This window comes from Piliocolobus tephrosceles, chromosome 9 (genome assembly GCF_002776525.5).
Source record: "Piliocolobus tephrosceles isolate RC106 chromosome 9, ASM277652v3, whole genome shotgun sequence".
In the NCBI taxonomy this organism is placed as follows: Eukaryota; Metazoa; Chordata; class Mammalia; order Primates; family Cercopithecidae; genus Piliocolobus; species Piliocolobus tephrosceles.
In genome coordinates this window covers 42028797-42041263 of record NC_045442.1, presented here as the reverse complement: position 1 = coordinate 42041263, position 12467 = coordinate 42028797, and the positions used below count along the sequence as shown (strand labels likewise).

At 40.0% G+C, this 12467-nt stretch overlaps 1 pseudogene; it reads right to left on the bottom strand.

Moving 5' to 3' along the window:
- Positions 1 to 6376: 6376 nt before the first annotated feature.
- Positions 6377 to 7377, bottom strand: LOC111552162 (annotated as a pseudogene).
- Positions 7378 to 12467: the final 5090 nt, after the last annotated feature.

The window sequence follows — 12467 nt, the reverse complement described above, 5'->3', positions numbered from 1 at the left end:
CCATTTTTTATTTTATTTTATTTGAGACAGAGTCTCACTCTGTCACCCAACCTGGAATACAGTGGCATGATCTCAGCTTATAGCAATTTCTGCCTCCAGACCCAAGCAATCTTCCCACCTCAGCCTCTCAAGTAGCTGGGACCACAGGTGCACTCCACCATGCCTGGATAATTTTTGTATTTTTTGTAGAGATGGGGTTTTGCCATATTAGGCAGACTGGTCTCAAACTCCTAGGCTCAAATGATCCACCTGCCTCAGCCTCCCAAAGTGCTGGAATTACAGGCATGAGCCACCATGCCTGGCCAATGATAATTCAAAAGATTGGTGTGAGCATAAGATCATTTATGTGAGAAATTTTCCAAACTACAAATGTCTATTATCATTATTGTTATTATTAGATTATAAATTCCAACAGGAAGTTAAAAAGCACCTCAAGTTTAACTGTAATTTCTCAGTCTTGGCAGGGTTTAGCGGACAGGGTGAAGATTTGAAAAGGATATATATGAAGTGCCTAGCAGGATGTCCAAAATATATTTAACATTTAAAAAAATCTTAGTATAAATGGATTATCCTTTCATATATATGAGACTGTATGCATGAGGGGACTCCAAAAAGTTCACCGAATCGGGGTGCAGTAGTGTGTGCCTGTAATCCCAGCTACTGGAGAGGCAGAGGTGGGTGGATCATTTGAGACCAGCCTGGGCAACACAGTGAGACCCTGTTTCTTAAAAAAGAAAAGAAAATGTTAGTGGAAAATGAAATTAAAAGATAAAAATAGAAAACATAAACTGTATTTCTCAACATAAGCTCCATCAAGGTTAAGATACTCTATAAGCAATGATACCAGTCATATAGTCCATCCTTAAAGAACTGGGAATTTAACAATGTCAATGCAGTGTTTTTAAAATAATTAACTGAAGAAAAGTGGGTACCCTTTAAAGATCTTTTTAAGATTAGAAAACATAAATAAGTCAGAAGAAGTCAAATCAGTACTGTAAGGTGGAAGCTAATGATTTCCCATAGAAACTCTCAAAAAATTGCCCTTGTTTGATGAGACAAATGAGCAGGAGCTTTGTCATGGTGGAGAAGGACTCTCTGTGAAACCTTTCCAGGTGTTTTTCTGCCAAGTCTTTGGCTCTCTCAGAACACTCTCATAATAAGGAAATGTTATCATTCTTTGGCCCTCCAGCAAGTCAACAAGAAAAATGCCTTGAGTATCCCAAAAATCTTTTGCCATGACCTATGCTCTTGACTGATCCACTTGTGCTTTGACTGGACAACTTCCACCTCTTGGTAGCCATTGTTTTGATTGTGCTTTGTCTTCAGGATCATACTAGTAAAGACATGTTTCATCTCCTGTTACAATTCTTTGAACAAATGCTTTGGGATCTTGATCCCACTTGTTTAAAATTTCCATTGAAAGATCTGTTCTTGTCTGCAGCTGATCTGGGGACAGTGGTTTCAGCACCATTGAGTGGAAGTTTGTCCAACTTTAATTCTTGAGTTGGAAGTGTTTAAGTTGAACCAGTTGAAATGCCTATGATGTTGGCTATTGTTTTCTGGTGTTAATCATCAGACCTCTTCAATTACTGCATGACCAATATTAATTTTTTCCTCACAAACTGATATGGATGGTCTGCCACTGTGGGCTTCACCTTCAACAGTCTCATTCCTTCTTAAAATGAGTTATCCATTTGTAAACTAATAATTTATTTTTGGCATTGTTCCCATTAATTTTTCATAAAGTATCAGTAATTTCACCATTTTTCCACCCAAGCTTCACTATAAATTTGGTGTTTGTTCTTGCTTCAATTTTTGTAGAATTCATCTTGTTCTGATAGAGAATCATTTCAAATTGATGTCTTATCCTTCTTAGTGCCTCAAGCTAGATCCTGTTCAGACATATTATAACTATTTAGTGTGATTTTATTTTAGTGCAAAAATATTTTGAAATGCATCCATGGTTTTTTCATAATATGCATTTTCCATGATTTTTTGAAGACTCCTCATCTAAGAATATATGTGATCATATACATGTGTGTGTGTAATCACATATGTAAGGATATGTGTTAAAATGTAAACAGGTTATCTTGAATTATCCCTGAGTCACTATTCTAGATACTGAAGATACAATGGAGAACTACATGGGCAAAATGCCTTCAATTTTTTATCATTTACTTCTCTTCAACTCCTCTCCCATTTAAAGGACCACTTTTTTAATTAGTAAAATAAAAACCAAACTACAGTATAGAGGTGATAAAAAGATCAGCAGTTGTCAGGGGTTTACAGAAGGAAAGGGAGAGGGATGTAGAGTTGGAGCACAGGAGATTTTTAGGGCAGTGAATTACACTGTCACTTGGTAAAACCCACAAAACTGTACATCACACAGAGCAAATCCTAATGTAAATTATGGATTTTAGTTAATAATAACATATCTCTATTGATTTTCATTTGTAACAAATGTACCACACCAATGCAAGATGTTGATAATACGGGGAACAGAAAGTGGAATGGGGTATATGGGAACTCTCTGCACTTTCTGTGCAAGTTTTCTGTAAACCTAAAGAGTTCTGAAAAATAGTCTTTAATTAAAAGAAAAACTAAAAAAGAAAAGAAAAATCAATGAAAATACTGGCTTGCTTAGATGGACACTTTCCAAATACTAAATTGCAATTGAGTTATTCTTCTTGGCAGTAAACAACTTGTGACCTTTTTTCTTTTATGGCAAGAAATAACTAGCTGCATCTCTCTTTTTGACTCAAATATGTTGAACAATAACAAGAAAATGCCTGGTTGGGTATAGAAATACTGCCTTGTTAGCTATTTTGTTTATGATGTGTGCTTTAATATTTGTTTATATGCTAATAGTGGTTGCTTGGCAACTAAGTTTGGGGCTTCCTTCAGTAGAGATGCATTGTCTAATAGCACCTCATTGTCTTCAATGCTGGATTTCCAAAGCCACCCACCATACCCTAAGTTATGGAATTCTTGGTTTGAATGACATTCATATCTAGTTTTTTCTTATTCAATTCAACAATTATTTATATAGAGTATCTACTATGTGTCAGTTACAATTCTAGATTCTGAAGATAGAGTGAAGAATAAAGTGAACAAAGTCCCCGTCCTCAAGGAGCTTATATTCTAGTAGGGTGGGGGGATAAACAAATATAATTTTTCAATGATAACATTCAAGTAAAGATGGAAATAAGTGCTATGAAAAAAGTAGAGTAGAGTAAGGAGAGGAAAATACTTTGGAAGAATGTTTCTCTTTGCTAATTTATGAATAGTTAGTGAAGATCTCTCCAAAGAGGTAATATTTGAAGATAGCTGAATGAAGCGAGGGGTGTGCCATGGAAATATATTTGTATATGGGATTAGAGGCATGCCATGAAGGAACAGCAAGTGCAAATGTTAGGTTTTGAAGGGAAGGCGAAGGTTAAAGAAAGACATGCACACAGTAAGAGGGCGGTTCAACAGCAAATTCAGACTTTATGATCAGCATAAAACCCACAGAAGTGGGGGGCCAGCCTAATGCCAGAGCCCACTGCTGCTTACAGGCTGGGGCACTTTATAGGTATGAGTGTGAGGGGTCTGGGGGGTATGGCTTGCTTCCTAGCAGGATACTGATAAGATGTTCTCGTGATGAGGTGGTTCTGGCCCTTGTTCAGGTGGATATCATCGTGGTATTCCTTAGACCTTGGTCCAGCAAGATATGATTGGGATGTTTCTTTTTCTTTTTTTTTTTTCTTTTTTTTTTTTTTTAGTCAGAGTTTCACTCATCTCTCAGGTTGGAGTGCAGTGGCATGATTTCGGCTCATTGCAACCTCCGCCTCCCAGATTCAAGTGATTCTCCTGCCTCAGCCTCCCGTGTAGCTGGGTTTACAGGTGCCCACCACCACACCTGACTAATTTTTGTATTTTTAGTAGAGATGGGGTTTCGCCATGTTGGTCAGGCTGGTCTTGAACTCCTGACCTCAGGTGATCCGCCTGTCTTGGCCTCCGAAAGTGCTGGGATTACAGGTGTGAGCCACCGCACCCGGCCTGGGATTTGGGCCTTTGTCTGCCTTGTGGTCAGGTGGTTAGGCACAATGTTTCTCAGGGCCCAAACCCCTGTGAACGTTTCACTTTGACCAAGGTCTGCAAAATAGTGGGCAGCTTACAAAATGATGCAGTTTGGACTAACAGCAAAGACCCTCGGACAGCGGCATGCTTGGAATTTCCAAAGACAGCAAGGTGAGTAAGTCAGTGAGTTAGCCAAAGAGGATGGGAAATAAACTCAGAGATATAGAAGACCACTGGGGAATTTTGAGCATTTTTTAAAATGTGGCACCATAGTTGCCATATGGGAAGTAGACTGTGAGGGATATTTAGAGGCGAATGAAGAGATCAGGCAGACCCTACTGTAGTGGCCAGAAGAGAGGCCACAAACTGAATGAACCAGTCAGGTGGACAACCAACAATCCAGGTTTAATGGCATGTTTGATGTCAAAGAAAAATGATTCATCTCCAAATCAGAGGTAACAAACCAATTTGGGAAACAAAGACTAACTGATTAGTTAAAAGCAAAGTTCAGCAGCGATTTCTGTAGAAATCACTTTTCCCTAAGCTTCCAGGAAAAGCTGACTTTCTAAGCAATATTCTCCTCTCCCACATTACCTGAAATCTTTTTCATTACCTTAAAATCAATTTCTCATATTCACAAGACATATCAGACAAAGCACTTATATTTTTATCTCAGTAATACAACTTATATCTCAATAATAAAAACAATCTGATTTTTTAATTAGACAAAAGGTTTTGAATGAACATTTCACAAAGATGTACAAGTGACTGATAAGCACATAACAAAGCATTCAACATTAAGTCAACAGAGAAATGAAAAATAAAATCACAATGGGATACTACGAGACACCCATTAGAATGGCTAAAAGTAAAAAGACCAAAAATACCAAATGTTCATGAAGATAAGGAGCTACTGGAAGTCTCTTATCTTGTTGGGACTACAAAATGGCACAATAACTTTGGGAAATAGTCTGGCAGTTTCATTTAAAATTGAATATAGCCCCTACCTTATGATTCAGCAATTTCACTCCTAAATGTTTACCAAAGAAAAATGAAAGCCTATGCCCACAAAAATAAAATAATGTACATATAGCCTTTTTCAAAATGTTCCAAAACTGAAAACAGACTAAGTATTGTCAATAGGAAAATGGATAAACAACCTATAGTATACTTACACAACAGAAGACTATCCAGCAATAAAAAAAAAATTCACTAATGATACACAAAATAACATAGATGAATCTCAAAAACATTATGCTAAATTAATGAAGCCTTACATTTAGAAGCACATATTATATCATTCCACTTGTTTTAAGTCCTAGAACAGCCAAAAATAATTTGTGTATCTCTTTAAAAAGTCAACAGTGGTAAGTTACCTCTGGGTAGAGGGGCAGGTGGACAGGGATTAATTGGGAATGAAGAAGAGAGAAGTTCTCATAATGTTTCATAATGTTCTATGTCTTGATAGAAATTTAGATTACACTGATGTATGTTTGTTAAAATTCCTCCGAAGTCTGGCATGGTGCCAAATAGTCCCAGCTACTTGGGAGGCTGAGGCAGGAGGATCTCCTTGAGCCTAGGAGTGAGAGTCCGGCCTGACCAACATAGTGAGATCACATCTCTAACAACAACAAAAATTCCTCCAATGGCACATTTAATATTTGTGCATTTCACTATATGACAATTAACTCAAAAATTTAAAAGAACCATAAACAAAGATTGAACTAATGTTAATGATACTCATACTGAAGCATTTAGGGGTGAGGTATAAAGATAGTTGCAATTTACTTTGAAATTCTGCAAAGTAAAAAAAAAGTGGATTGATGGAGAGATAGGTGGATGGATATGTGATAAAAAAGTAAATTTGGCGACACTTTAATTGTAGAATTTAGGTGGTGTATAAGTTCTTTTAACTATTCTGTATGTTTGAAATTTTTTGTATTAAAATATTGAAGAGGAAAATGTCAATTTCTCCTATTTGAGTTTAGCTCTTCAAGGGCAGTAATTTCAAGTTGAATAATAAAGAATTATATTTTTAAAAACAAGCAGAAATTGACTCTCCTTAGCATAATGTTAGTATTCAATACATTTTGATTCATTAGTTAATTAATTTTTTGAGTACAGGGGACTTTATTGATGGTATATGACAAAATGGGCTTCCTAGTCCCCTCCCTCTTCACAGGGTTCTGTGTGGAAATTGTGGGGAGGGGAGATTCTCGGTGTGGTCGGGAACTGAGTGTGGCAGGGACTCCTTAGCAGCTGAGGGCCTCTCTCTTCCTCTCGTGCTCTCACTGCAGCTGGTGGTCGGCGGGTCTTACTCCTTGGAGGTTTTGTGGGCCATGAGGTCCACCACCCTGCTGCTGTAGCCAAATTCATTGTCATACCAGGAAATGAACTTGACAAAGTGATTGTTGAGGGCAATGCCAGCCCCAGCATTGAAGGCAGAAGAGTGGGTGTTGTTGTTAAAGTCGGAGGAGACAACCTGGTGCTCATGTAGCTCAGGATGCCCTTGAGAGGGCCTCCAATTCCTGCTTTACCACCTTCTTCATGTCATCATTTTTGGCAGGTTTCTCCAGATGGCAAGTCAGGTCCGTGACCAACACATTGGCAGTGGGGACATGGAAGGCCATGCCAATGAGCTTCCCATTCAGCTCAGGGGTAACCTTGCCCATAGCCTTGGCACCACTAGTAGATGCAAGGATGATGTCCTGGAGAGCCCCGTGGCCGTTGTGCCATAGTTTCCCAGAGGGGCCATCCAGGGTAGGGTGGCTGCGATGGCATGGACTGTAGTTATAAGTTCTTCCATGATGCCAAAGTTGTCATGGATGACTTTGGCCAGGGAGGCTAAGCAGTTGGTGGTACAGGAGGCATTGCTGACGATCTTGAGGCTATTTTTGTACTTCTCATGATTCATGCCTATCACGAAAAAGGGGGTGTCAGCAGAAAGGGCAGAGATGATGGCCCTTTTGGCTCCCTCCTCTAAGACATCTCCAGCCTTCTCACGGTATTGAAGATGCCGGTGAACTACACAACATAATCAGCACCAGCATCATCCCATTTGATTTTGGTGGGACCTCGCTCTTAGAAGATGGTAATGGGATTTCCATCGATGACAAACTTCCTGCTCTCAGCTTTAATGGTGCCAAGGAACTCGCCATGCGTGGAATCATACTGGACCATGTGGATCACGTAGTTGAAGTCAACAAAGGGGTCATTGATGGTGACAGTATCCACTTTGCCAAAGTTAAAAGCAGCCCTGATGACCAGACACCCAACATGGCCAAATCCATTTACTCTGGCCTTCACCTTCACCATGGTGCCTCAGGGATACAGCTGGTGCTGCATGAGAAGATGCAGCTGTCTGTCTAATGGGAGGAGCAGAGAGTAATTGTATATATTTTCTACATGCCTTTCTTACTAATATATGGCAAGTGTCTTTCCTTTTCATTAAGTATTCTTCTAAAACACCATTTTTAATAATAGAAAATTTAGGGATCTATTGCTCTGATTCTCACCTACATTGGGTTTTATCTTTTCTTTTAAATCTTTGCCAATTTAGGGAATGAAAAAGATATCTCTCCTTTTTATTTTTGATTGCTAGTGAGGTTCTTCATGTTAATTGGTCTTTCATCTTTTCTATGAAAGTGCTTTTATTGGTGTATAAACACCCTTTATATATTAGAGTTGTTAGCATTTTTGTCATGTTTACAAGTGTGTTACAAATGCATACACAAAAAAATACATTTTCTAGATTTTTAATTTTAATAGACTTTTTTTTTATCATGGTGCACCTAGATATCTTGAATTCATTCTTCCTAACTAAAATTTTGTGTCATTTGACCAACATCTCCCCAATCCCCCTTCCTTTGCCTCTACCATTTTACTCTCTGCTTCTATGAAGTCACATTTTTCACACTCCACTGTAAGTGAGGACATGTAATATTTGTCTTTCTATGCCTGCTTATTTCACTTAACATAATGCCCTCCAGGTTCATCCAGTTGTCACAAAAAAAAACAGGATTTCCTTTTTTTAAAGACTAATGGTATTCCATTGTTTATATGTGCTACATTTTCTTTGTCCATTAATCTATTGAAGGACAATTAAGTTGATTCCATATCCTGGCTATTGTGAATAGTACTGCAATGAACACGGGAGTGCCGATATCTCTTCACCACACTTATTTCATATCCCTTGGATATGTACCCAGTAGTGGGATTGCTGAATCACATGGTAGTTCTATTTTTAACTTTTTTAGGAACCTCCATACTGTTTTCCATAATAGTTGTGCCAATTTACATTCCCACAAACAAATTACAATTTTTATTCACAATACTTTGATACAAAATTTTGTTTCTTATTTATTGTTTGCTTTTTTACCATGCCACCTTCAAAGAGACCTGGAGACATTGCCGGGGGTTGGAAACTGACTTAATAAAGAGGCTTGAGAAAGGAAAGAAAGAAAACATATTAAGGCAAATATTGCAAGGAGTAGACAGATCTAGTTTTAATTCCATTTTAGCCACTAACTACTAATTGGTCAAGTGATTAAATCCCTCAAAACCAGTTTCCTCTTTGGGGATTGGGGATAATAATAGTTTCCCTGAAGGGTTGTTGTGAGGACCACATAAAACAAATGTAAAGTACCTCCCTGGGAATGTTTATGCACTGTTGGTGGGAATGTAAATTAGCTCAGCCCCTGTAGAAAGCAGTTTGGAGATTTCCCAAAGAACTAAAAGTAGAATTACCATTTGATTCAGCAATCCCATTGCTGGGTATATGCCCAAAAGAAAATAAATTGCTCTACCAAAAAGACACCTATATTCATTTGGTTTTCACAGCACTAGTCACTATAGCAAGATATGGAATCAACCTAGGTGACCATCAACAGTGAATTAGATAAAGAAAATGTGTTACATACACACCATGGAATACTACAAACCATAAACCATTCACAGCCCCAGCACTGAAGACAGAAGAGTGGGTGTCCATGGTAGCTGTGAACACTACACAACCATAATAGCTGGAGGCCATTATCCTATGTGAATTTTTTTGTTTGCTTTTTGAGACAGAGTTTCACTCTTATTGCCCAGGCTGGAGTGGGCCTCCCGAGTTCAAACGATTCTCCTGCCTCAGCCTCCCAAGTAGCTGGGATTACAGGCATCCGCCAACACACCTAGCTAATTTTTGTATTTTTAGTAGAGACAGGTTTCACCATATTGGCCGGCCTGGTCTTGAACTCCTGACCTCAAGTGATCTGCCTGCCTCTGCCTCCCAAAGTGCTGGGATTATAGATAGGCGTGAGCCACTGCACCCGGCCTATCCTAAGTGACACAGGAACAGAAAACCAAATATGCATGTTCCCACCTATAAGCGGGAGCTAAAGATTGGGTACACAGAGACATAAAGATGGGAACAATAGACACTCGGAACTCCAAAAGTGGGAGAGGGAGGGAGGAAGTTGGAAAAGGACTGAAACACTTCCTATTCGGTATTATGTTCACGATATGGGTGATGGGATCGGAAGCCCAAACCTCAGCATCACGCAATATACCCTTATAACTAACCCGCACATGTAACCCCCTGAATTTAAAATTAAAACAAATTTCAAGTACCTCCCTTGAGAGACAGTAACTTGTAACTGTATGTAACTAAATGAAAAGGTGTTCTAAAACACTACGTCCCAAATGTTAAAGGTGCATGTGAATCACCTGGGAATCTTGTTAAATGCAGTTTCTCATTCGGGACACCTGAAGCAGCGCCTGAGCGGCTTCATTTCTAACAAGCTCCCAGATGATGCTGATGCTGATTGAAGATTCTAGAGTCTTCTGACAATGAGAATCCTTGAGAGGAAATATTTAAGAACCAATTTAACAACTGATGTCTGTTTTCAGAAGAGTTGTGACTCCTGGTACTACGTGGAATTTGCAAGATGGAAGATATGGCTAGCCCTCAGAGGATGCAATTTGAATCTAAAATTATCTTAACGAGGTCAGTGTTTCACCAGATGAAATTTCATTAGAGTCATTTTGCTATACAGGAAAGCCAAACATCTGATGAATAAGAAATTGTGCATAAACAATAAAGAAAAGGATCCAGGAGCAGTAGCATACCTGTAGCCCCAGCTACCTGGAAGACTGAGGTGACAGCATCACTTGAGCCCAGGAGTTCCAGTCTAGCCTGGGTGACAGAGTGAGACCTTACCTCTAAAAATAAAGATAAAAATTAATTTTTGAGACAGTGTCTGTCTTCGTCAACCAGGCTAGAGTGCAGTGGCATGAACCTGGCTCACTGCAGCCTCAAACTCCTGGGCTCAAATGATCCCCCCACCTCAAACTCCTGAGTAGCTGGGATCGCAAACGGGCACCACCACATCCGGCTATTTTTATTATTATTATTTGTAGAGACAGGGTCTTGCCATGTTGCCCAGGCTGATCTCAAATTCCTGGGCTCAAGCAATCCTCCTACCTCCGCCTCCCAAAGTGCTAGGATTGTAGGCCTGAAAAGATCTAATGGTCACAGTCCTCCCAATGACTTCCTACCCAAAGGCCTACCCAAAACACTCATCCAAAGAAAACACCCCCATATGAAAAAATTGAGGTGTTTGGAGGAAACTAAATTGCAGTATTCTGCGTGCATCTTTCCCCTATAGCGCGTTTCCCAGCTTCAGCCAATCAGAAGCTCCCAGCCTCAGCCAATCAGAAGCATCACTTGGGTTACCGGCTACCACCCCTAGAGCTTGGGAGAGTTTGTGGAAGGATAGGGGAGAAACCCAAGCATCTATGTTTCTGAACAGAAATGGTTTGGGAAACCTGCCTCACTATGTTTGTTCATCTCCTTTTTTTTTTTTTTTTTTTTTTCAGTTTAGAATTCATAGCAGAGGGGAGCTGTACATAGTGGACAGAGTTTCTATGGTGAGGAAAACTGACATTCATCTGTGATACTCGGTAGCTGTGTAATCTTGAGCAAGTTACTCATCCTTCCTGAGTGTGAGTTTTCTCATGTGTAAAACAAGAGTTAAAAAAAGCTTCTACATAAGGTCATTATAGAGATTACCTAAAGTCATGGATTTCACTGCCATTTGTAAACTGAATACGAGTGTGATTGCCATAAATGCATTTACTATGTCAAATCTTCACTGAACAAAGCTGTTGAGAGGTCCTTAGGGATTTGTTAGTGTGAGATTTTATCCACTTAGCAAGGCGGAGTTGGTAAACTAAAGGTCAAGTTGACATAAAACCTGGATATAAGCCCAACTTTGCTTTTATTGTTTGAGCCCCCCTGGGGGAAAGATGGCAACCTTCCGGTTCTCCACTATCTCATCTGTAAAACAGTGATGATAACTCCTTGCTCCCGCTTAGAGTGGTTGCGAGGCTTTGTAAATGATGCTAACTGAAGGTGGTTTGTAAACTCTAAAATGCTGTACACATTGTTGATGCCTGTCACGAAAGAGCTGGAAAGGCCAAGGCATCAGTTTTCAGATCCACTAACATCCCATCGCTGCCCCACCCATCCTACCTAATCCCCATCCCAAAGGGCAAGAAGGCTTGCTAGCAGGAGTGCTGGGGACGCAGCACTTTCCATCAGCAGCTCAAGAAACTCAAGAGCACTAAGAGTTTCTGGGGCAAAGATCAGTCTCCCATGGTGGGCTTGAGGGGCAGCTGGTCAGCAAGCAGGGATGTGGGCCATTGTCTGTGCCTGTCGTCTGTCTTCCCAAGTGTTTAGTGACGGATGGTGCCAGATATTTCCCCTGCTGCTGCTGCTGGCTGAACCTGTCATGACACATCAAATTTCAAGAGCGGAGTTACAGAATCTGTGCCTTGGAAGAAGAACAAAGTTTGAATATCCGTGGAGTTGAGGACAGACTTAAGAGATTAGGAAAGGGTAAGGCCCTGCAGCGGGAAACTACTCACCGTGACTAAAAGTGAAAGTGAGTACAGCTTAGAGAATGCCACTCAGAGATAGGAATCAGGACGGGGAGTGGAGAGATGAGGAGCAGAGGCTGCAAGCAGATGGGAAGATGGGGTGGCCACCAGAGCTAACAAGTAGAGCATGGACAGATTGGCTGCTTACAGCCATGGCTGCTTCCAGGGTGGAATTCCAGGAAACCCAGGAGTGGGACTCAGCAGTGAGGTTTGGGTGAGGTGGGCTAAGGAGACTCAAACCCCCCAAAACACAGCCTCCATTGCTTCTATTTTTTAGATTTTTTTCAAAACTATTTTTCTTACCAATCTTACTGACTTAGAAACCAGCAAGGAATGTAATGTCACATTTATTTACAGCCTAGAAGTAACAATTCCTGCATATGCTGTCCTCTCACGGTATATCTCTCATAATATGCAGCATTAAACAGGATGACCCTTTAACTTAAAAATAAGCTGAATATGCCTTATGGGGGGGTGAAGAT